Source organism: Phalangium opilio, unplaced genomic scaffold (assembly GCF_054372755.1).
Source record: "Phalangium opilio isolate 3A_F unplaced genomic scaffold, DU_Popi_V2 ptg000098l_1, whole genome shotgun sequence".
Taxonomy (NCBI): Eukaryota; Metazoa; Arthropoda; class Arachnida; order Opiliones; family Phalangiidae; genus Phalangium; species Phalangium opilio.
Window position 1 is genome coordinate 1,738,294 of NW_028324201.1, and position 15,722 is coordinate 1,754,015.

The 15,722-nt window shown below is 45.7% G+C and overlaps 70 non-coding genes across 70 annotated transcripts; all 70 read left to right on the forward strand.

Annotated features, from left to right (window-relative positions):
- The first annotated feature begins 78 nt into the window (after window positions 1-78).
- Window positions 79-150, forward strand: TRNAP-AGG (transfer RNA proline (anticodon AGG)). The gene has a single exon. It is a non-coding gene; the product is annotated as a tRNA-Pro (tRNA).
- An 88-nt stretch (window positions 151-238) lies between these two features.
- TRNAP-AGG (transfer RNA proline (anticodon AGG)) lies at window positions 239-310 on the forward strand. Its single transcript has one exon. It is a non-coding gene; the product is annotated as a tRNA-Pro (tRNA).
- An 88-nt stretch (window positions 311-398) lies between these two features.
- On the forward strand, window positions 399-471 carry TRNAP-AGG (transfer RNA proline (anticodon AGG)). Its single transcript has one exon. It is a non-coding gene; the product is annotated as a tRNA-Pro (tRNA).
- An 88-nt stretch (window positions 472-559) lies between these two features.
- TRNAP-AGG (transfer RNA proline (anticodon AGG)) lies at window positions 560-631 on the forward strand. The gene has a single exon. It is a non-coding gene; the product is annotated as a tRNA-Pro (tRNA).
- Window positions 632-1,360: 729 nt separating this feature from the next.
- TRNAP-AGG (transfer RNA proline (anticodon AGG)) lies at window positions 1,361-1,432 on the forward strand. The gene has a single exon. It is a non-coding gene; the product is annotated as a tRNA-Pro (tRNA).
- A 408-nt stretch (window positions 1,433-1,840) lies between these two features.
- TRNAP-AGG (transfer RNA proline (anticodon AGG)) lies at window positions 1,841-1,913 on the forward strand. Its single transcript has one exon. It is a non-coding gene; the product is annotated as a tRNA-Pro (tRNA).
- Window positions 1,914-2,480: 567 nt separating this feature from the next.
- On the forward strand, window positions 2,481-2,552 carry TRNAP-AGG (transfer RNA proline (anticodon AGG)). Its single transcript has one exon. It is a non-coding gene; the product is annotated as a tRNA-Pro (tRNA).
- Window positions 2,553-2,799: 247 nt separating this feature from the next.
- TRNAP-AGG (transfer RNA proline (anticodon AGG)) lies at window positions 2,800-2,871 on the forward strand. Its single transcript has one exon. It is a non-coding gene; the product is annotated as a tRNA-Pro (tRNA).
- Window positions 2,872-2,960: 89 nt separating this feature from the next.
- Window positions 2,961-3,032, forward strand: TRNAP-AGG (transfer RNA proline (anticodon AGG)). Its single transcript has one exon. It is a non-coding gene; the product is annotated as a tRNA-Pro (tRNA).
- An 88-nt stretch (window positions 3,033-3,120) lies between these two features.
- Window positions 3,121-3,192, forward strand: TRNAP-AGG (transfer RNA proline (anticodon AGG)). The gene has a single exon. It is a non-coding gene; the product is annotated as a tRNA-Pro (tRNA).
- Window positions 3,193-3,600: 408 nt separating this feature from the next.
- TRNAP-AGG (transfer RNA proline (anticodon AGG)) lies at window positions 3,601-3,672 on the forward strand. The gene has a single exon. It is a non-coding gene; the product is annotated as a tRNA-Pro (tRNA).
- A 568-nt stretch (window positions 3,673-4,240) lies between these two features.
- Window positions 4,241-4,312, forward strand: TRNAP-AGG (transfer RNA proline (anticodon AGG)). The gene has a single exon. It is a non-coding gene; the product is annotated as a tRNA-Pro (tRNA).
- Window positions 4,313-4,720: 408 nt separating this feature from the next.
- On the forward strand, window positions 4,721-4,792 carry TRNAP-AGG (transfer RNA proline (anticodon AGG)). Its single transcript has one exon. It is a non-coding gene; the product is annotated as a tRNA-Pro (tRNA).
- Window positions 4,793-5,039: 247 nt separating this feature from the next.
- On the forward strand, window positions 5,040-5,111 carry TRNAP-AGG (transfer RNA proline (anticodon AGG)). Its single transcript has one exon. It is a non-coding gene; the product is annotated as a tRNA-Pro (tRNA).
- Window positions 5,112-5,200: 89 nt separating this feature from the next.
- Window positions 5,201-5,272, forward strand: TRNAP-AGG (transfer RNA proline (anticodon AGG)). The gene has a single exon. It is a non-coding gene; the product is annotated as a tRNA-Pro (tRNA).
- An 88-nt stretch (window positions 5,273-5,360) lies between these two features.
- On the forward strand, window positions 5,361-5,432 carry TRNAP-AGG (transfer RNA proline (anticodon AGG)). Its single transcript has one exon. It is a non-coding gene; the product is annotated as a tRNA-Pro (tRNA).
- An 88-nt stretch (window positions 5,433-5,520) lies between these two features.
- On the forward strand, window positions 5,521-5,593 carry TRNAP-AGG (transfer RNA proline (anticodon AGG)). Its single transcript has one exon. It is a non-coding gene; the product is annotated as a tRNA-Pro (tRNA).
- An 86-nt stretch (window positions 5,594-5,679) lies between these two features.
- TRNAP-AGG (transfer RNA proline (anticodon AGG)) lies at window positions 5,680-5,751 on the forward strand. Its single transcript has one exon. It is a non-coding gene; the product is annotated as a tRNA-Pro (tRNA).
- A 409-nt stretch (window positions 5,752-6,160) lies between these two features.
- Window positions 6,161-6,232, forward strand: TRNAP-AGG (transfer RNA proline (anticodon AGG)). Its single transcript has one exon. It is a non-coding gene; the product is annotated as a tRNA-Pro (tRNA).
- Window positions 6,233-6,320: 88 nt separating this feature from the next.
- Window positions 6,321-6,392, forward strand: TRNAP-AGG (transfer RNA proline (anticodon AGG)). Its single transcript has one exon. It is a non-coding gene; the product is annotated as a tRNA-Pro (tRNA).
- An 88-nt stretch (window positions 6,393-6,480) lies between these two features.
- On the forward strand, window positions 6,481-6,553 carry TRNAP-AGG (transfer RNA proline (anticodon AGG)). Its single transcript has one exon. It is a non-coding gene; the product is annotated as a tRNA-Pro (tRNA).
- A 247-nt stretch (window positions 6,554-6,800) lies between these two features.
- On the forward strand, window positions 6,801-6,872 carry TRNAP-UGG (transfer RNA proline (anticodon UGG)). Its single transcript has one exon. It is a non-coding gene; the product is annotated as a tRNA-Pro (tRNA).
- A 249-nt stretch (window positions 6,873-7,121) lies between these two features.
- On the forward strand, window positions 7,122-7,193 carry TRNAP-AGG (transfer RNA proline (anticodon AGG)). Its single transcript has one exon. It is a non-coding gene; the product is annotated as a tRNA-Pro (tRNA).
- Window positions 7,194-7,441: 248 nt separating this feature from the next.
- On the forward strand, window positions 7,442-7,513 carry TRNAP-AGG (transfer RNA proline (anticodon AGG)). The gene has a single exon. It is a non-coding gene; the product is annotated as a tRNA-Pro (tRNA).
- Window positions 7,514-7,601: 88 nt separating this feature from the next.
- Window positions 7,602-7,673, forward strand: TRNAP-AGG (transfer RNA proline (anticodon AGG)). The gene has a single exon. It is a non-coding gene; the product is annotated as a tRNA-Pro (tRNA).
- Window positions 7,674-7,761: 88 nt separating this feature from the next.
- TRNAP-AGG (transfer RNA proline (anticodon AGG)) lies at window positions 7,762-7,834 on the forward strand. Its single transcript has one exon. It is a non-coding gene; the product is annotated as a tRNA-Pro (tRNA).
- An 88-nt stretch (window positions 7,835-7,922) lies between these two features.
- On the forward strand, window positions 7,923-7,994 carry TRNAP-AGG (transfer RNA proline (anticodon AGG)). Its single transcript has one exon. It is a non-coding gene; the product is annotated as a tRNA-Pro (tRNA).
- An 89-nt stretch (window positions 7,995-8,083) lies between these two features.
- On the forward strand, window positions 8,084-8,155 carry TRNAP-AGG (transfer RNA proline (anticodon AGG)). Its single transcript has one exon. It is a non-coding gene; the product is annotated as a tRNA-Pro (tRNA).
- A 568-nt stretch (window positions 8,156-8,723) lies between these two features.
- On the forward strand, window positions 8,724-8,795 carry TRNAP-AGG (transfer RNA proline (anticodon AGG)). Its single transcript has one exon. It is a non-coding gene; the product is annotated as a tRNA-Pro (tRNA).
- Window positions 8,796-8,874: 79 nt separating this feature from the next.
- Window positions 8,875-8,956, forward strand: TRNAS-AGA (transfer RNA serine (anticodon AGA)). The gene has a single exon. It is a non-coding gene; the product is annotated as a tRNA-Ser (tRNA).
- A 75-nt stretch (window positions 8,957-9,031) lies between these two features.
- TRNAS-AGA (transfer RNA serine (anticodon AGA)) lies at window positions 9,032-9,113 on the forward strand. Its single transcript has one exon. It is a non-coding gene; the product is annotated as a tRNA-Ser (tRNA).
- Window positions 9,114-9,188: 75 nt separating this feature from the next.
- On the forward strand, window positions 9,189-9,270 carry TRNAS-UGA (transfer RNA serine (anticodon UGA)). Its single transcript has one exon. It is a non-coding gene; the product is annotated as a tRNA-Ser (tRNA).
- A 74-nt stretch (window positions 9,271-9,344) lies between these two features.
- Window positions 9,345-9,426, forward strand: TRNAS-AGA (transfer RNA serine (anticodon AGA)). Its single transcript has one exon. It is a non-coding gene; the product is annotated as a tRNA-Ser (tRNA).
- A 75-nt stretch (window positions 9,427-9,501) lies between these two features.
- On the forward strand, window positions 9,502-9,583 carry TRNAS-UGA (transfer RNA serine (anticodon UGA)). Its single transcript has one exon. It is a non-coding gene; the product is annotated as a tRNA-Ser (tRNA).
- A 230-nt stretch (window positions 9,584-9,813) lies between these two features.
- TRNAS-CGA (transfer RNA serine (anticodon CGA)) lies at window positions 9,814-9,895 on the forward strand. The gene has a single exon. It is a non-coding gene; the product is annotated as a tRNA-Ser (tRNA).
- Window positions 9,896-9,968: 73 nt separating this feature from the next.
- Window positions 9,969-10,050, forward strand: TRNAS-CGA (transfer RNA serine (anticodon CGA)). Its single transcript has one exon. It is a non-coding gene; the product is annotated as a tRNA-Ser (tRNA).
- Window positions 10,051-10,125: 75 nt separating this feature from the next.
- Window positions 10,126-10,207, forward strand: TRNAS-UGA (transfer RNA serine (anticodon UGA)). The gene has a single exon. It is a non-coding gene; the product is annotated as a tRNA-Ser (tRNA).
- Window positions 10,208-10,439: 232 nt separating this feature from the next.
- Window positions 10,440-10,521, forward strand: TRNAS-CGA (transfer RNA serine (anticodon CGA)). Its single transcript has one exon. It is a non-coding gene; the product is annotated as a tRNA-Ser (tRNA).
- Window positions 10,522-10,596: 75 nt separating this feature from the next.
- TRNAS-CGA (transfer RNA serine (anticodon CGA)) lies at window positions 10,597-10,678 on the forward strand. Its single transcript has one exon. It is a non-coding gene; the product is annotated as a tRNA-Ser (tRNA).
- A 74-nt stretch (window positions 10,679-10,752) lies between these two features.
- On the forward strand, window positions 10,753-10,834 carry TRNAS-CGA (transfer RNA serine (anticodon CGA)). The gene has a single exon. It is a non-coding gene; the product is annotated as a tRNA-Ser (tRNA).
- A 74-nt stretch (window positions 10,835-10,908) lies between these two features.
- TRNAS-AGA (transfer RNA serine (anticodon AGA)) lies at window positions 10,909-10,990 on the forward strand. The gene has a single exon. It is a non-coding gene; the product is annotated as a tRNA-Ser (tRNA).
- Window positions 10,991-11,065: 75 nt separating this feature from the next.
- TRNAS-UGA (transfer RNA serine (anticodon UGA)) lies at window positions 11,066-11,147 on the forward strand. The gene has a single exon. It is a non-coding gene; the product is annotated as a tRNA-Ser (tRNA).
- A 75-nt stretch (window positions 11,148-11,222) lies between these two features.
- On the forward strand, window positions 11,223-11,304 carry TRNAS-AGA (transfer RNA serine (anticodon AGA)). Its single transcript has one exon. It is a non-coding gene; the product is annotated as a tRNA-Ser (tRNA).
- Window positions 11,305-11,379: 75 nt separating this feature from the next.
- TRNAS-UGA (transfer RNA serine (anticodon UGA)) lies at window positions 11,380-11,461 on the forward strand. Its single transcript has one exon. It is a non-coding gene; the product is annotated as a tRNA-Ser (tRNA).
- A 74-nt stretch (window positions 11,462-11,535) lies between these two features.
- On the forward strand, window positions 11,536-11,617 carry TRNAS-AGA (transfer RNA serine (anticodon AGA)). Its single transcript has one exon. It is a non-coding gene; the product is annotated as a tRNA-Ser (tRNA).
- A 74-nt stretch (window positions 11,618-11,691) lies between these two features.
- On the forward strand, window positions 11,692-11,773 carry TRNAS-UGA (transfer RNA serine (anticodon UGA)). The gene has a single exon. It is a non-coding gene; the product is annotated as a tRNA-Ser (tRNA).
- A 75-nt stretch (window positions 11,774-11,848) lies between these two features.
- TRNAT-UGU (transfer RNA threonine (anticodon UGU)) lies at window positions 11,849-11,930 on the forward strand. Its single transcript has one exon. It is a non-coding gene; the product is annotated as a tRNA-Thr (tRNA).
- A 75-nt stretch (window positions 11,931-12,005) lies between these two features.
- Window positions 12,006-12,087, forward strand: TRNAS-CGA (transfer RNA serine (anticodon CGA)). Its single transcript has one exon. It is a non-coding gene; the product is annotated as a tRNA-Ser (tRNA).
- Window positions 12,088-12,162: 75 nt separating this feature from the next.
- On the forward strand, window positions 12,163-12,244 carry TRNAS-UGA (transfer RNA serine (anticodon UGA)). The gene has a single exon. It is a non-coding gene; the product is annotated as a tRNA-Ser (tRNA).
- Window positions 12,245-12,318: 74 nt separating this feature from the next.
- TRNAS-AGA (transfer RNA serine (anticodon AGA)) lies at window positions 12,319-12,400 on the forward strand. The gene has a single exon. It is a non-coding gene; the product is annotated as a tRNA-Ser (tRNA).
- A 75-nt stretch (window positions 12,401-12,475) lies between these two features.
- Window positions 12,476-12,557, forward strand: TRNAS-CGA (transfer RNA serine (anticodon CGA)). Its single transcript has one exon. It is a non-coding gene; the product is annotated as a tRNA-Ser (tRNA).
- A 75-nt stretch (window positions 12,558-12,632) lies between these two features.
- TRNAS-UGA (transfer RNA serine (anticodon UGA)) lies at window positions 12,633-12,714 on the forward strand. The gene has a single exon. It is a non-coding gene; the product is annotated as a tRNA-Ser (tRNA).
- A 232-nt stretch (window positions 12,715-12,946) lies between these two features.
- On the forward strand, window positions 12,947-13,028 carry TRNAT-UGU (transfer RNA threonine (anticodon UGU)). The gene has a single exon. It is a non-coding gene; the product is annotated as a tRNA-Thr (tRNA).
- Window positions 13,029-13,102: 74 nt separating this feature from the next.
- On the forward strand, window positions 13,103-13,183 carry TRNAS-AGA (transfer RNA serine (anticodon AGA)). Its single transcript has one exon. It is a non-coding gene; the product is annotated as a tRNA-Ser (tRNA).
- Window positions 13,184-13,258: 75 nt separating this feature from the next.
- On the forward strand, window positions 13,259-13,340 carry TRNAS-AGA (transfer RNA serine (anticodon AGA)). The gene has a single exon. It is a non-coding gene; the product is annotated as a tRNA-Ser (tRNA).
- A 75-nt stretch (window positions 13,341-13,415) lies between these two features.
- Window positions 13,416-13,497, forward strand: TRNAS-CGA (transfer RNA serine (anticodon CGA)). The gene has a single exon. It is a non-coding gene; the product is annotated as a tRNA-Ser (tRNA).
- Window positions 13,498-13,572: 75 nt separating this feature from the next.
- On the forward strand, window positions 13,573-13,654 carry TRNAS-AGA (transfer RNA serine (anticodon AGA)). The gene has a single exon. It is a non-coding gene; the product is annotated as a tRNA-Ser (tRNA).
- A 75-nt stretch (window positions 13,655-13,729) lies between these two features.
- TRNAS-UGA (transfer RNA serine (anticodon UGA)) lies at window positions 13,730-13,811 on the forward strand. The gene has a single exon. It is a non-coding gene; the product is annotated as a tRNA-Ser (tRNA).
- Window positions 13,812-13,885: 74 nt separating this feature from the next.
- TRNAS-AGA (transfer RNA serine (anticodon AGA)) lies at window positions 13,886-13,967 on the forward strand. The gene has a single exon. It is a non-coding gene; the product is annotated as a tRNA-Ser (tRNA).
- A 75-nt stretch (window positions 13,968-14,042) lies between these two features.
- TRNAS-UGA (transfer RNA serine (anticodon UGA)) lies at window positions 14,043-14,124 on the forward strand. Its single transcript has one exon. It is a non-coding gene; the product is annotated as a tRNA-Ser (tRNA).
- A 75-nt stretch (window positions 14,125-14,199) lies between these two features.
- Window positions 14,200-14,281, forward strand: TRNAS-AGA (transfer RNA serine (anticodon AGA)). Its single transcript has one exon. It is a non-coding gene; the product is annotated as a tRNA-Ser (tRNA).
- A 75-nt stretch (window positions 14,282-14,356) lies between these two features.
- TRNAS-UGA (transfer RNA serine (anticodon UGA)) lies at window positions 14,357-14,438 on the forward strand. Its single transcript has one exon. It is a non-coding gene; the product is annotated as a tRNA-Ser (tRNA).
- Window positions 14,439-14,512: 74 nt separating this feature from the next.
- TRNAS-AGA (transfer RNA serine (anticodon AGA)) lies at window positions 14,513-14,594 on the forward strand. Its single transcript has one exon. It is a non-coding gene; the product is annotated as a tRNA-Ser (tRNA).
- Window positions 14,595-14,668: 74 nt separating this feature from the next.
- TRNAS-UGA (transfer RNA serine (anticodon UGA)) lies at window positions 14,669-14,750 on the forward strand. Its single transcript has one exon. It is a non-coding gene; the product is annotated as a tRNA-Ser (tRNA).
- Window positions 14,751-14,825: 75 nt separating this feature from the next.
- TRNAT-UGU (transfer RNA threonine (anticodon UGU)) lies at window positions 14,826-14,907 on the forward strand. The gene has a single exon. It is a non-coding gene; the product is annotated as a tRNA-Thr (tRNA).
- A 75-nt stretch (window positions 14,908-14,982) lies between these two features.
- Window positions 14,983-15,064, forward strand: TRNAS-CGA (transfer RNA serine (anticodon CGA)). The gene has a single exon. It is a non-coding gene; the product is annotated as a tRNA-Ser (tRNA).
- Window positions 15,065-15,139: 75 nt separating this feature from the next.
- On the forward strand, window positions 15,140-15,221 carry TRNAS-UGA (transfer RNA serine (anticodon UGA)). Its single transcript has one exon. It is a non-coding gene; the product is annotated as a tRNA-Ser (tRNA).
- A 74-nt stretch (window positions 15,222-15,295) lies between these two features.
- On the forward strand, window positions 15,296-15,377 carry TRNAS-AGA (transfer RNA serine (anticodon AGA)). Its single transcript has one exon. It is a non-coding gene; the product is annotated as a tRNA-Ser (tRNA).
- Window positions 15,378-15,452: 75 nt separating this feature from the next.
- On the forward strand, window positions 15,453-15,534 carry TRNAS-CGA (transfer RNA serine (anticodon CGA)). Its single transcript has one exon. It is a non-coding gene; the product is annotated as a tRNA-Ser (tRNA).
- Window positions 15,535-15,609: 75 nt separating this feature from the next.
- Window positions 15,610-15,691, forward strand: TRNAS-UGA (transfer RNA serine (anticodon UGA)). Its single transcript has one exon. It is a non-coding gene; the product is annotated as a tRNA-Ser (tRNA).
- Window positions 15,692-15,722: the final 31 nt, after the last annotated feature.

Sequence of the window (15,722 nt, forward strand, 5' to 3'; positions counted from 1 at the left end):
AGAGGTAATTTAGTGACTATTTAAATGCAACTAACTACAGGGTAGGCCTATGAGTTGAGCATGTTTTATTTCATAAGTGGTCCGTTGGTCTAGGGGTATGATACTCGCTTAGGGTGCGAGTGGTCCCAGGTTCAAATCCCGGACGGACCCGAGTTTTTGCAGAGGTAATTTAGTGACTATTTAAATGCAACTAACTACAGGGTAGGCCTATGAGTTGAGCATGTTTTATTTCATACATGGTCCGTTGGTCTAGGGGTATGATACTCGCTTAGGGTGCGAGTGGTCCCAGGTTCAAATCCCGGACGGACCCAAGTTTTTGCAGAGGTAATTTGGTGACTATTTAAATGCAACTAACTACAGGGTAGGCCTATGAGTTGAGCATGTTTTATTTCATACATGGTCCGTTGGTCTAGGGGTATGATACTCGCTTAGGGTGCGAGTGGTCCCGGGTTCAAATCCCGGACGGACACGAGTTTTTGCAGAGGTAATTTAGGGACTATTTAAATGCAACTAACTACAGGGTAGGCCTATGATTAGAGCATGTTTTAGTTTGATACATGGTCCGTTGGTCTAGGGGTATGATACTCGCTTAGGGTGCGAGTGGTCCCGGGTTCAAATCCCGGACGGACCCGAGTTTTGCAGAAGTAATTTGGTGACTATTTAAATGCAACTAGTTAAATTGTAGGACTACGAGTTGAGCATGTTTCAGTGTCATACATGGTCCGTTGGTCTAGGGGTATGATACTCGCTTTGGGTGCGGGTGGTTCCGGGTTCAAATCCCGGACGGCCCCGAGTTTTGCAGAAGTAAATTAGTGACTATTTAAATGCAACTAGTTAAATTTTAGGACTACGACTTGAGCATGTCTCGCAGTCATTCATGATCTGTTGGTCTAGGGGTATGATACTCGCTTAGGGTGTGAGTGGTCCCGGGTTGAAATCGCGGACGGAACCGAGTTTTTGCAGAGGTAATTTAGTGACTATTTAAATGCAACTAACTACAGGGTGGGCCTATGAGTTGAGCATGTTTTATTTCATAAGTGGTACGTTGGTCTAGGGGTATGATACTCGCTGAGGGTGCGAGTGGTCCCAGGTTCAAATCCCGGACGGACCCGAGTTTTTGCAGAGGTAATTTAGTGACTATATAAATGCAACTAACTACAGGGTAGGCCTATGAGTTCAGCATGTTTCAGTGTCATACATGGTCCGTTGGTCCAGGGGTATGATACTCGCTTTGGGTGCGAGTGGTTCCGGGTTCAAATCCCGGACGAACCCGAGTTTTGCAGAAGTAAATTAGTGACTATTTAAATGCAACTAACTACAGGGTAGGCCTGTGAGTAGAGCATGTTTTAGTTTCATACATGGTCCGTTGGTCTAGGGGTATGATACTCGCTTAGGGTGCGAGTGGTCCCGGGTTCGAATCCCGGACGGACCCGAGTTTTGCAGAAGTAATTTGGTGACTATTTAAATGCAACTAGTTAAATTGTAGGACTACGAGTTGAGCATGTTTCTGTGTCATACATGGTCCGTTGGTCTAGGGCTATGATACTCGCTTAGGGTGCGAGTGGTCCCGGGTTCAAATCCCGGTTGGACCCGAGTTTTGCAGAAGTAAATTTGTGACTATTTAAATGCAACTAGTTAAATTGTAGGACTACGAGTTGAGCATGTTTCTGTGTCATACATGGTCCGTTGGTCTAGGGCTATGATACTCGCTTAGGGTGCGAGTGGTCCCGGGTTCAAATCCCGGTTGGACCCGAGTTTTGCAGAAGTAAATTGGTGACTATTTAAATGCAACTAGTTAAATTGTAGGACTACGAGTTGAGCATGTTTCAGTGTCATACATGGTCCGTTGGTCTAGGGGTATGATACTCGCTTAGGGTGCGAGTGGTCCCGGGTTCGAATCCCGGACGGACACGAGTTTTGCAGAAGTAATTTGGTGACTATTTAAATGCAACTATTTAAATTGTAGGACTACGAGTTGAGCATGTTTCAGTGCCATACATGATCCGTTGGTCTAGGGGTATGATACTCGCTTAGGGTGCGAGTGGTCCCAGGTTCAAATCCCGGACGGACCCGAGTTTTTGCAGAGGTAATTTAGTGACAATTTAAATGCAACTAACTACAGGGTAGGCCTATGAGTTGAGCATGTTTTATTTCATAAGAGGTCCGTTGGTCTAGGGGTATGATACTCGCTTAGGGTGCGAGTGGTCCCAGGTTCAAATCCCGGTTGGACCCGAGTTTTGCAGAAGTAAATTGGTGACTATTTAAATGCAACTAGTTAAATTTTAGGACTACGACTTGAGCATGTCTCGCAGTCATTCATGATCTGTTGGTCTAGGGGTATGATACTCGCTTAGGGTGTGAGTGGTCCCGGGTTCAAATCCCGGTTGGACCCCAGTTTTGCAGAAGTAAATTGGTGACTATTTAAATGCAACAAGTTAAATTGTAGGACTACGAGTTGAGCATGTTTCAGTGTCATACATGGTCCGTTGGTCTAGGGGTATGATACTCGCTTAGGGTGCGAGTGGTCCCGGGTTCAAATCCCGGACGGACCCGAGTTTTGCAGAAGTAATTTGGTGACTATTTAAATGCAACTAGTTAAATTGTAGGACTACGAGTTCAGCATGTTTCAGTGTTATACATGGTCCGTTGGTCTAGGGGTATGATACTAGTTTAGGGTGCGAGTGGTACCGGGTTCAAATCCCGGACGGACACGAGTTTTGCAGAAGTAATTTGGTGACTATTTAAATGCAACTAACTACAGGGTAGGCCTATGAGTTGAGCATGTTTTATTTCATAAGTGGTCCGTTGGTCTAGGGGTATGATACTCGCTTAGGGTGCGAGTGGTCCCAGGTTCAAATCCTGGACGGACCTGAGTTTTTGCAGAGGTAATTTAGTGAATATTTAAATGCAACTAACTACAGGGTAGGCCTAAGAGCAGAGCATGTTTTAATTTCATACATGGTCCGTTGGTCTAGGGGTATGATACTCGCTTAGGGTGCGAGTGGTCCCGGGTTCAAATCCCGGTTGGACCCCAGTTTTGCAGAAGTAAATTGGTGACTATTTAAATGCAACAAGTTAAATTGTAGGACTACGAGTTGAGCATGTTTCAGTGTCATACATGGTCCGTTGGTCTAGGGGTATGATACTCGCTTAGGGTGCGAGTGGTCCCGGGTTCAAATCCCGGACGGACCCGAGTTTTTGCAGAGGTAATTTAGTGACAATTTAAATGCAACTAACTACAGGGTAGGCCTATGAGTTGAGCATGTTTTATTTCATAAGAGGTCCGTTGGTCTAGGGGTATGATACTCGCTTAGGGTGCGAGTGGTCCCAGGTTCAAATCCCGGTTGGACCCGAGTTTTGCAGAAGTAAATTGGTGACTATTTAAATGCAACTAGTTAAATTTTAGGACTACGACTTGAGCATGTCTCGCAGTCATTCATGATCTGTTGGTCTAGGGGTATGATACTCGCTTAGGGTGTGAGTGGTCCCGGGTTCAAATCCCGGTTGGACCCCAGTTTTGCAGAAGTAAATTGGTGACTATTTAAATGCAACAAGTTAAATTGTAGGACTACGAGTTGAGCATGTTTCAGTGTCATACATGGTCCGTTGGTCTAGGGGTATGATACTCGCTTAGGGTGCGAGTGGTCCCGGGTTCAAATCCCGGACGGACCCGAGTTTTGCAGAAGTAATTTGGTGACTATTTAAATGCAACTAGTTAAATTGTAGGACTACGAGTTGAGCATGTTTCAGTGTCATACATGGTCCGTTGGTCTAGGGGTATGATACTCGCTTTGGGTGCGGGTGGTTCCGGGTTCAAATCCCGGACGGCCCCGAGTTTTGCAGAAGTAAATTAGTGACTATTTAAATGCAACTAGTTAAATTTTAGGACTACGACTTGAGCATGTCTCGCAGTCATTCATGATCTGTTGGTCTAGGGGTATGATACTCGCTTAGGGTGTGAGTGGTCCCGGGTTGAAATCGCGGACGGAACCGAGTTTTTGCAGAGGTAATTTAGTGACTATTTAAATGCAACTAACTACAGGGTGGGCCTATGAGTTGAGCATGTTTTATTTCATAAGTGGTACGTTGGTCTAGGGGTATGATACTCGCTGAGGGTGCGAGTGGTCCCGGGTTCAAATCCCGGTTGGACCCCAGTTTTGCAGAAGTAAATTGGTGACTATTTAAATGCAACAAGTTAAATTGTAGGACTACGAGTTGAGCATGTTTCAGTGTCATACATGGTCCGTTGGTCTAGGGGTATGATACTCGCTTAGGGTGCGAGTGGTCCCGGGTTCAAATCCCGGACGGACCCGAGTTTTTGCAGAGGTAATTTAGTGACAATTTAAATGCAACTAACTACAGGGTAGGCCTATGAGTTGAGCATGTTTTATTTCATAAGAGGTCCGTTGGTCTAGGGGTATGATACTCGCTTAGGGTGCGAGTGGTCCCAGGTTCAAATCCCGGTTGGACCCGAGTTTTGCAGAAGTAAATTGGTGACTATTTAAATGCAACTAGTTAAATTTTAGGACTACGACTTGAGCATGTCTCGCAGTCATTCATGATCTGTTGGTCTAGGGGTATGATACTCGCTTAGGGTGTGAGTGGTCCCGGGTTCAAATCCCGGTTGGACCCCAGTTTTGCAGAAGTAAATTGGTGACTATTTAAATGCAACAAGTTAAATTGTAGGACTACGAGTTGAGCATGTTTCAGTGTCATACATGGTCCGTTGGTCTAGGGGTATGATACTCGCTTAGGGTGCGAGTGGTCCCGGGTTCAAATCCCGGACGGACCCGAGTTTTGCAGAAGTAATTTGGTGACTATTTAAATGCAACTAGTTAAATTGTAGGACTACGAGTTCAGCATGTTTCAGTGTTATACATGGTCCGTTGGTCTAGGGGTATGATACTAGTTTAGGGTGCGAGTGGTACCGGGTTCAAATCCCGGACGGACACGAGTTTTGCAGAAGTAATTTGGTGACTATTTAAATGCAACTAACTACAGGGTAGGCCTATGAGTTGAGCATGTTTTATTTCATAAGTGGTCCGTTGGTCTAGGGGTATGATACTCGCTTAGGGTGCGAGTGGTCCCAGGTTCAAATCCTGGACGGACCTGAGTTTTTGCAGAGGTAATTTAGTGAATATTTAAATGCAACTAACTACAGGGTAGGCCTAAGAGCAGAGCATGTTTTAATTTCATACATGGTCCGTTGGTCTAGGGGTATGATACTCGCTTAGGGTGCGAGTGGTCCCGGGTTCAAATCCCGGTTGGACCCCAGTTTTGCAGAAGTAAATTGGTGACTATTTAAATGCAACAAGTTAAATTGTAGGACTACGAGTTGAGCATGTTTCAGTGTCATACATGGTCCGTTGGTCTAGGGGTATGATACTCGCTTAGGGTGCGAGTGGTCCCGGGTTCAAATCCCGGACGGACCCGAGTTTTGCAGAAGTAATTTGGTGACTATTTAAATGCAACTAGTTAAATTGTAGGACTACGAGTTCAGCATGTTTCAGTGTTATACATGGTCCGTTGGTCTAGGGGTATGATACTCGTTTAGGGTGCGAGTGGTCCCGGGTTCAAATCCCGGACGGACACGAGTTTTGCAGAAGTAATTTGGTGACTATTTAAATGCAACTAACTACAGGGTAGGCCTATGAGTTGAGCATGTTTTATTTCATAAGTGGTCCGTTGGTCTAGGGGTATGATACTCGCCTAGGGTGCGAGTGGTCCCAGGTTCAAATCCCGGACGGACCCGAGTTTTTGCAGAGGTAATTTAGTGACTATTTAAATGCAACTAACTACAGGGTAGGCCTATTAGTTGAGCATGTTTTATTTCATAAGTGGTCCGTTGGTCTAGGGGTATGATACTCGCTTAGGGTGCGAGTGGTCCCAGGTTCAAATCCCGGTTGGACCCGAGTTTTGCAGAAGTAAATTGGTGACTATTTAAATGCAACTAGTTAAATTTTAGGACTACGACTTGAGCATGTCTCGCAGTCATTCATGATCTGTTGCTCTAGGGGTATGATACTCGCTTAGGGTGTGAGTGGTCCCGGGTTGAAATCCCGGACGGACCCGAGTTTTTGCAGAGGTAATTTAGTGACTATTTAAATGCAACTAACTACAGGGTAGGCCTAAGAGTAGAGCATGTTTTAGTTTCATACATGGTCCGTTGGTCTAGGGGTATGATACTCGCTTAGGGTGCGAGTGGTCCCGGGTTCAAATCCCGGACGGACCCGAGTTTTGCAGAAGTAATTTGGTGACTATTTAAATGCAACTAGTTAAATTGTAGGACTACGAGTTGAGCATGTTTCTGTGTCATACATGGTCCGTTGGTCTAGGGGTATGATACTCGCTTAGGGTGCGAGTGGTCCCGGGTTCAAATCCCGGTTGGACCCGAGTTTTGCAGAAGTAAATTGGTGACTATTTAAATGCAACTAGTTAAATTGTAGGACTACGAGTTGAGCATGTTTCAGTGTCATACATGGTCCGTTGGTCTAGGGGTATGATACTCGCTTAGGGTGCGAGTGGTCCCGGGTTCAAATCCCGGACGGACACGAGTTTTGCAGAAGTAATTTGGTGACTATTTAAATGCAACTAGTTAAATTGTAGGACTACGAGTTCAGCATGTTTCAGTGTTATACATGGTCCGTTGGTCTAGGGGTATGATACTCGCTTAGGGTGCGAGTGGTCCCGGGTTGAAATCGCGGACGGAACCGAGTTTTTGCAGAGGTAATTTAGTGACTATTTAAATGCAACTAACTACAGGGTGGGCCTATGAGTTGAGCATGTTTTATTTCATACATGGTCCGTTGGTCTAGGGGTATGATACTCGCTTTGGGTGCGAGTGGTCCCGGGTTCAAATCCCGGACGGACCCGAGTTTTGCAGAAGTAAATTGGTGACTATTTAAATGCAACTAGTTAAATTGTAGGACTACGACTTGAGCATGTCTCGCTGTCATTCATGATCTGTTGGTTTAGGGGTATGACACACGCTTAGGGTGCGAGTGGTCCCGTGTTCAAATCCCGGACGGACCTGAGTTTTTGCAGAGGTAATTTAGTGACAATTTAAATGCAACTAACTACAGGGTAGGCCTATGAGTAGAGCATGATTTAGTTTCATACATGGTCCGTTGGTCTAGGGGTATGATACTCGCTTAGGGTGCGAGTGGTCCCGGGTTCAAATCCCGGTTGGACCCGAGTTTTGCAGAAGTAAATTGGTGACTATTTAAATACAACTATTTAAATTGTAGGACTACGAGTTGAGCATGTTTCAGTGCCATACATGATCCGTTGGTCTAGGGGTATGATACTCGCTTAGGGTGTGAGTGGTCCCGGGTTAAAATCCCGGACGGACCCGAGTTTTTGCAGAGGTAATTTAGTGACTATTTAAATGCAACTAACTACAGGGTAGGCCTATGAGTTGAGCATGTTTTATTTCATAAGTGGTCCGTTGGTCTAGGGGTATGATACTCGCTTAGGGTGCGAGTGGTCCCAGGTTCAAATCCCGGACGGACCCGAGTTTTTGCAGAGGTAATTTAGTGACTATTTAAATGCAACTAACTACAGGGTAGGCCTATGAGTTGAGCATGTTTTATTTCATACATGGTCCGTTGGTCTAGGGGTATGATACTCGCTTAGGGTGCGAGTGGTCCCAGGTTCAAATCCCGGACGGACCCAAGTTTTTGCAGAGGTAATTTGGTGACTATTTAAATGCAACTAACTACAGGGTAGGCCTATGAGTTGAGCATGTTTTATTTCATACATGGTCCGTTGGTCTAGGGGTATGATACTCGCTTAGGGTGCGAGTGGTCCCGGGTTCAAATCCCGGACGGACACGAGTTTTTGCAGAGGTAATTTAGGGACTATTTAAATGCAACTAACTACAGGGTAGGCCTATGATTAGAGCATGTTTTAGTTTCATACATGGTCCGTTGGTCTAGGGGTATGATACTCGCTTAGGGTGCGAGTGGTCCCGGGTTCAAATCCCGGACGGACCCGAGTTTTTGCAGAGGTAATTTAGTGACTATTTAAATGCAACTAACTACAGGGTAGGCCTATGATTAGAGCATGTTTTAGTTTCATACATGGTCCGTTGGTCTAGGGGTATGATACTCGCTTAGGGTGCGAGTGGTCCCGGGTTCAAATCCCGGACGGACCCGAGTTTTGCAGAAGTAATTTGGTGACTATTTAAATGCAACTAGTTAAATTGTAGGACTACGAGTTGAGCATGTTTCAGTGTCATACATGGTCCGTTGGTCTAGGGGTATGATACTCGCTTTGGGTGCGGGTGGTTCCGGGTTCAAATCCCGGACGGCCCCGAGTTTTGCAGAAGTAAATTAGTGACTATTTAAATGCAACTAGTTAAATTTTAGGACTACGACTTGAGCATGTCTCGCAGTCATTCATGATCTGTTGGTCTAGGGGTATGATACTCGCTTAGGGTGTGAGTGGTCCCGGGTTGAAATCGCGGACGGAACCGAGTTTTTGCAGAGGTAATTTAGTGACTATTTAAATGCAACTAACTACAGGGTGGGCCTATGAGTTGAGCATGTTTTATTTCATAAGTGGTACGTTGGTCTAGGGGTATGATACTCGCTGAGGGTGCGAGTGGTCCCAGATTCAAATCCCGGACGGACCCGAGTTTTTGCAGAGGTAATTTAGTGACTATATAAATGCAACTAACTACAGGGTAGGCCTATGAGTTGAGCATGTTTTATTTCATACATGGTCCGTTGGTCTAGGGGTATGATACTCGCTTAGGGTGCGAGTGGTCCCAGGTTCAAATCCCGGACGGACCCAAGTTTTTGCAGAGGTAATTTAGTGACTATTTAAGCTTTAGAAGTTCCACACTTTTTTAAGTGGTCTCGGTTAACAGAAGCAGTCGTGGCCGAGTGGTTAAGGGGGCAGACTAGAAATCTGTTGGGATATTCCCGCGCAGGTTTGAATCCTGCCGACTGCGATTGAGCAAAGATTTTCTATTTCAATAATACCCTTAGTAGTTTCACAGATTTCTTAGTAGTCTCGGTTAATCGGAGCAGTCGTGGCCGAGTGGTTAAGGCGACAGACTAGAAATCTGTTGGGATATTCACGCGCAGGTTCGAATCCTGCCGACTGCGATTGAGCAAAGATTTTTTATTTCAATGATACCTTTAGTGGTTTCACGGATTTTCGAGTGGTCGCGGTTAACCGAAGCGGTCGTGGCCGAGTGGTTAAGGCGACAGACTTGAAATCTGTTGGGATATTCCCGCGCAGGTTCGAATCCTGCCGACTGCGGTCGAACTAACATTTTTATTCCAATGATAGCTTTAGAAGTTCCACACTTTTTTAAGTGGTCTCGGTTAACGGAAGCAGTCGTGGCCGAGTGGTTAAGGCGACAGACTAGAAATCTGTTGGGATATTCCCGCGCAGGTTCGAATCCTGCCGACTGCGATTGAGCAAAGGTTTTTTTTTTCAATAATACCTTTAGTGGTTTCAGAGATTCATGAGTGGTCTCGGTTAACCGAAGCAGTCGTGGCCGAGTGGTTAAGGCGACAGACTTGAAATCTGTTGGGATATTCCCGCGGAGGTTCGAATCCTGCCGACGGCGTTCGAACTAACAATTTTATTCCAATGATAGCTTTAGAAGTTAGACACTTTTTTAAGTGGTCTCGGTTAACAGAAGCAGTCGTGGCCGAAAGGTTAAGGCGGCAGACTAGTATTCTGTTGGGATATTCCCGTCAGGTTCAAATCCTGCCGACTGCGACTGAGCAAACATCTTTTATTTCAATAATACCTTTAGTGTTTTCACAGATTTCTGAGTGGTCTCGGTGTACCGAAACAGTCGTGGCCGAGTGGTTAAAGCGACAGACTCGAAATCTGTTGGGATATTCCCGCGCAGGTTCGAATCCTGCCGACTGCGATTGAGCAAAGGTTTTTTTTCAATAATACCTTTAGTGGTTTCAGAGATTTATGAGTTGTCTCGGTTAACCGATGCAGTCGTGGCCGAGAGGTTAAGGCGACAGACTCGAAATCTGTTGGGATATTCCCGCGCAGGTTCGAATCCTGCCGACTGCGATTGGGCAAAGTTTTCTTGTTACTATACTACCTTTAGTGGTTTCACAGATTTCTGAGTGGTCTGGGTTAACCGCAGCAGTCGTGGCCGAGTGGTTAAGGCGACAGACTTGAAATCTGTTGGGATATTCCCGCGCAGGTTCAAATCCTGCCGACTGCGACTGAGCAAACATTTTTTATTTCAATAATACCTTTAGTGGTTTCAGAGATTTATGAGTTGTCTCGGTTAACCGATGCAGTCGTGGGCGCGAGGTTAAGGCGACAGACTCGAAATCTGTTGGTATATTCCCGCGCAGGTTAGAATCCTGCCGACTGCGATTGGGCAAAGTTTTTTTATTTCAATAATACCTTTAGTGGTTTCACAGATTTCTGAGTAGTTTCGGTTAATCGGAGCAGTCGTGGCCGAGTGGTTAAGGCGACAGACTCGAAATCTGATGGGATATTCCCGCGCAGGTTCGAATCCTGCCGACTGCGATTGAGCGAAGATTTTTTATTTCAATGATACCTTTAGTAGTTTCGCGGATTTTCGAGTGGTCGCGGTTAACCGAAGCAGTCGTGGCCGAGTGGTTAAGGCGACAGACTCGAAATCTGTTGGGATATTCCCGCGCAGGTTCGAATCCTGCCGACTGCGATTGAGCAAAGGTTTTTTTTTCAATAATACCTTTAGTGGTTTTAGAGATTTATGAGTTGTCTCGGTTAACCGATGCAGTCGTGGCCGAGAGGTTAAGGCGACAGACTCGAAATCTGTTGGGATATTCCCGCGCAGGTTCGAATACTGCCGACTGCGTTCGAACTAACATTTTTATTCCAATGATAGCTTTAGAAGTTCCACACTTTTTTAAGTGGTCTCGGTTAACAGAAGCAGTCGTGGCCGAGTGGTTAAGGCGGCAGACTAGAAATCTGTTGGGATATTCCCGCGCAGGTTTGAATCCTGCCGACTGCGATTGAGCAAAGATTTTCTATTTCAATAATACCCTTAGTAGTTTCACAGATTTCTTAGTAGTCTCGGTTAATCGGAGCAGTCGTGGCCGAGTGGTTAAGGCGACAGACTTGAAATCTGTTGGGATATTCACGCGCAGGTTCGAATCCTGCCGACTGCGATTGAGCAAAGATTTTTTATTTCAATGATACCTTTAGTGGTTTCACGGATTTTCGAGTGGTCGCGGTTAACCGAAGCAGTCGTGGCCGAGTGGTTAAGGCGACTGACTAGAAATCTGTTGGGATATTCCCGCGCAGGTTCGAATCCTGCCGACTGCGATTGAGCAAAGATTTCTTATTACTATAATACCTTAAGTGTATTCACAGATTTCTGAGTGGTCTGGGTAAACCGAAGCAGTCGTGGCCGAGTGGTTAAGGCGAAAGACTTGAAATCTGTTGGAATATTCCCGCGCAGGTTCGAATCCTGCCGACTGCGGTCGAACTAACATTTTTATTCCAATGATAGCTTTAGAAGTTCCACACTTTTTTAAGTGGTCTCGGTTAACGGAAGCAGTCGTGGCCGAGTGGTTAAGGCGACAGACTAGAAATCTGTTGGGATATTCCCGCGCAGGTTCGAATCCTGCCGACTGCGATTGAGCAAAGGTTTTTTTTTCAATAATACCTTTAGTGGATTCAGAGATTTATGAGTTGTCTCGGTTAACCGAAGCAGTCGTGGCCGAGTGGTTAAGGCGACAGACTTGAAATCTGTTGGGATATTCCCGCGTAGGTTCGAATCCTGCCGACTGCGGTTGAGCAAAGATTTTTTATTTCAATAATACCCTTAGTGGTTTCACAGATTTCTGAGTATTCTCGGTTAATCGGAGCAGTCGTGGCCGAGTGGTTAAGGCCACAGACTTGTTTTCTGTTGGGATATTCCCGCGCAGGTTCGAATCCTGCCGACTGCGATTGAGCAAAGATTTTTTATAACTATAATACCTTTAGTGGTTTCACAGATTTCTGAGTGGTCTGGGGTAACCGAAGCAGTCGTGGCCGAGTGGTTAAGGCGACAGACTCGAAATCTGTTGGGATATTCACGCGCAGGTTCGAATCCTGCCGACTGCGATTGAGCAAAGATTTTCTATTTCAATAATACCCTTAGTGGTTTCACAGATTTCTGAGTGGTCTGGGTTAACCGAAGCAGTCGTGGCCGAGTGGTTAAGGCGACAGACTTGAAATCTGTTGGGATATTCCCGCGCAGGTTCGAATCCTGCCGACTGCGGTCGAACTAACATTTTTATTCCAATGATAGCTTTAGAAGTTCCACAATTTTTTAAGTGGTCTCGTTTAACGGAAGCAGTCGTGGCCGAGTGGTTAAGGCGACAGACTAGAAATCTGTTGGGGTATTCCCGCGCAGGTTCGAATCCTGCCGACTGCGATTGAGCAAAGATTTTTTATTACTATAATACCTTTAGTGGTTTCACAGATTTCTGAGTGGTCTGGGGTAACCGAAGCAGTCGTGGCCGAGTGGTTAAGGCGACAGACTCGAAATCTGTTGGGATATTCACGCGCAGGTTCGAATCCTGCCGACTGCGATTGAGCAAAGATTTTCTATTTCAATAATACCCTTAGTGGTTTCACAGATTTATGAGTTGTCTCGGTTAACCGAAGCGGTCGTGACCGAGTGGTTAAGGCGACAGACTTGAAATCTGTTGGGATATTCCCGCGCAGGTTCGAATCCTGTCGACTGCGATTGAGCAAACATTTTTTAATTCAATAATACCTTTAGTGGTTTCACAGATTTCTGAGTAGTTTCGGTTAATCGGATCAGTCGTGGCCGAGTGGTTAAGGCGACAAACACGAAATCTGTTGGGATATTCCCGCGCAGGTTCGAATCCGGCCGACTGCGATTAAGCAAAGATTTTTTATTTCAATAATACCCTTAGTGGTTTCACAGATTTCTGAGTAGTCTCGGTTAATCGGAGCAGTCGTGGCCGAGTGGTTAAGGCGACAGACTTGTTTTCTGTTGGTATATTCCCGCGTAGGTTCAATTCCTGCCGACGGCGTTCGAACTAACATTTTTATTCCAATGATAGCTTTAGAAGTTAGACACTTTTTTAAGTGGTCTCGGTTAACAGAAGCTGTCGTGGCCGAGTGGTTAAGGCGGCTGACTAGAATTCTGTTGGGATATTCCCGTCAGGTTCAAATCCTGCCGACCGCAACTGAGCAAACATCTTTTATTTCAATAATACCTTTAGTGTTTTCACAGATTTCTGAGTGGTCTCGGTGTACCGAAGCAGTCGTGGCCGAGTGGTTAAGGCGACAGACTAGAAATCTGTTGGGGTATTCCCGCGCAGGTTCGAATCCTGCCGACTGCGATTGAGCAAAGATTTTTTATTACTATAATACCTTTAGTGGTTTCACAGATTTGTGAGTGGTCTGGGGTAACCGAAGCAGTCGTGGCCTAGTGGTTAACTCGACAGACTCGAAATCTGTTGGGATATTCCCGCGCAGGTTCGAATCCTGCCGACTGCGATTGAGCAAAGGTTTTCTATTTCAATAATACCCTTAGTGGTTTCACAGATTTCTGAGTAGTCTCGGTTAATCGGAGCAGTCGTGGGCGAGTGGTTAAGGCGACAGACTAGAAATCTTTTGGGATATTCCCGTGCAGGTTCGAATCCTGCCGACTGCGATTGAGCAAAGATTTTTTATTTCAATGATACCTTTAGTGGTTTCACGGATTTTCGAGTGGTCGCGGTTAACCGAAGCAGTCGTGGCAGAGTGGTTAAGGCGACGGACTTGAAATCTGTTGGGATATTCCCGCGCAGGTTCGAATACTGCCGACTGCGTTCGAACTAACATTTTTATTCCAATGATAGCTTTAGAAGTTCCACACTTTTTTAAGTGGTCTCGGTTAACAGAAGCAGTCGTGGCCGAGTGGTTAAGGCGGCAGACTAGAAATCTGTTGGGATATTCCCGCGCAGGTTTGAATCCTGCCGACTGCGATTGAGCAAAGATTTTCTATTTCAATAATACCCTTAGTAGTTTCACAGATTTCTGAGTAGTCTCGGTTAATCGGAGCAGTCGTGGCCGAGTGGTTAAGGCGACAGACTTGAAATCTGTTGGGATATTCACGCGCAGGTTCGAATCCTGCCGACTGCGATTGAGCAAAGATTTTTTATTTCAATGATACCTTTAGTGGTTTCACGGATTTTCGAGTGGTCGCGGTTAACCGAAGCAGTCGTGGCCGAGTGGTTAAGGCGACTGACTAGAAATCTGTTGGGATATTCCCGCGCAGGTTCGAATCCTGCCGACTGCGATTGAGCAAAGATTTCTTATTACTATAATACCTTAAGTGTATTCACAGATTTCTGAGTGGTCTGGGTAAACCGAAGCAGTCGTGGCCGAGTGGTTAAGGCGAAAGACTTGAAATCTGTTGGAATATTCCCGCGCAGGTTCGAATCCTGCCGACTGCGGTCGAACTAACATTTTTATTCCAATGATAGCTTTAGAAGTTCCACACTTTTTTAAGTGGTCTCGGTTAACGGAAGCAGTCGTGGCCGAGTGGTTAAGGCGACAGACTAGAAATCTGTTGGGATATTCCCGCGCAGGTTCGAATCCTGCCGACTGCGATTGAGCAAAGGTTTTTTTTTCAATAATACCTTTAGTGGATTCAGAGATTTATGAGTTGTCTCGGTTAACCGAAGCAGTCGTGGCCGAGTGGTTAAGGCGACAGACTTGAAATCTGTTGGGATATTCCCGCGTAGGTTCGAATCCTGCCGACTGCGGTTGAGCAAAGATTTTTTATTTCAATAATACCCTTAGTGGTTTCACAGATTTCTGAGTATTCTCGGTTAATCGGAGCAGTCGTGGCCGAGTGGTTAAGGCCACAGACTTGTTTTCTGTTGGGATATTCCCGCGCAGGTTCGAATCCTGCCGACTGCGATTGAGCAAAGATTTTTTATAACTATAATACCTTTAGTGGTTTCACAGATTTCTGAGTGGTCTGGGGTAACCGAAGCAGTCGTGGCCGAGTGGTTAAGGCGACAGACTCGAAATCTGTTGGGATATTCACGCGCAGGTTCGAATCCTGCCGACTGCGATTGAGCAAAGATTTTCTATTTCAATAATACCCTTAGTGGTTTCACAGATTTCTGAGTGGTCTGGGTTAACCGAAGCAGTCGTGGCCGAGTGGTTAAGGCGACAGACTTGAAATCTGTTGGGATATTCCCGCGCAGGTTCGAATCCTGCCGACTGCGGTCGAACTAACATTTTTATTCCAATGATAGCTTTAGAAGTTCCACAATTTTTTAAGTGGTCTCGTTTAACGGAAGCAGTCGTGGCCGAGTGGTTAAGGCGACAGACTAGAAATCTGTTGGGGTATTCCCGCGCAGGTTCGAATCCTGCCGACTGCGATTGAGCAAAGATTTTTTATTACTATAATACCTTTAGTGGTTTCACAGATTTCTGAGTGGTCTGGGGTAACCGAAGCAGTCGTGGCCGAGTGGTTAAGGCGACAGACTCGAAATCTGTTGGGATATTCACGCGCAGGTTCGAATCCTGCCGACTGCGATTGAGCAAAGATTTTCTATTTCAATAATACCCTTAGTGGTTTCACAGATTTATGAGTTGTCTCGGTTAACCGAAGCGGTCGTGACCGAGTGGTTAAGGCGACAGACTTGAAATCTGTTGGGATATTCCCGCGCAGGTTCGAATCCTGTCGACTGCGATTGAGCAAACATTTTTTAATTCAATAATAC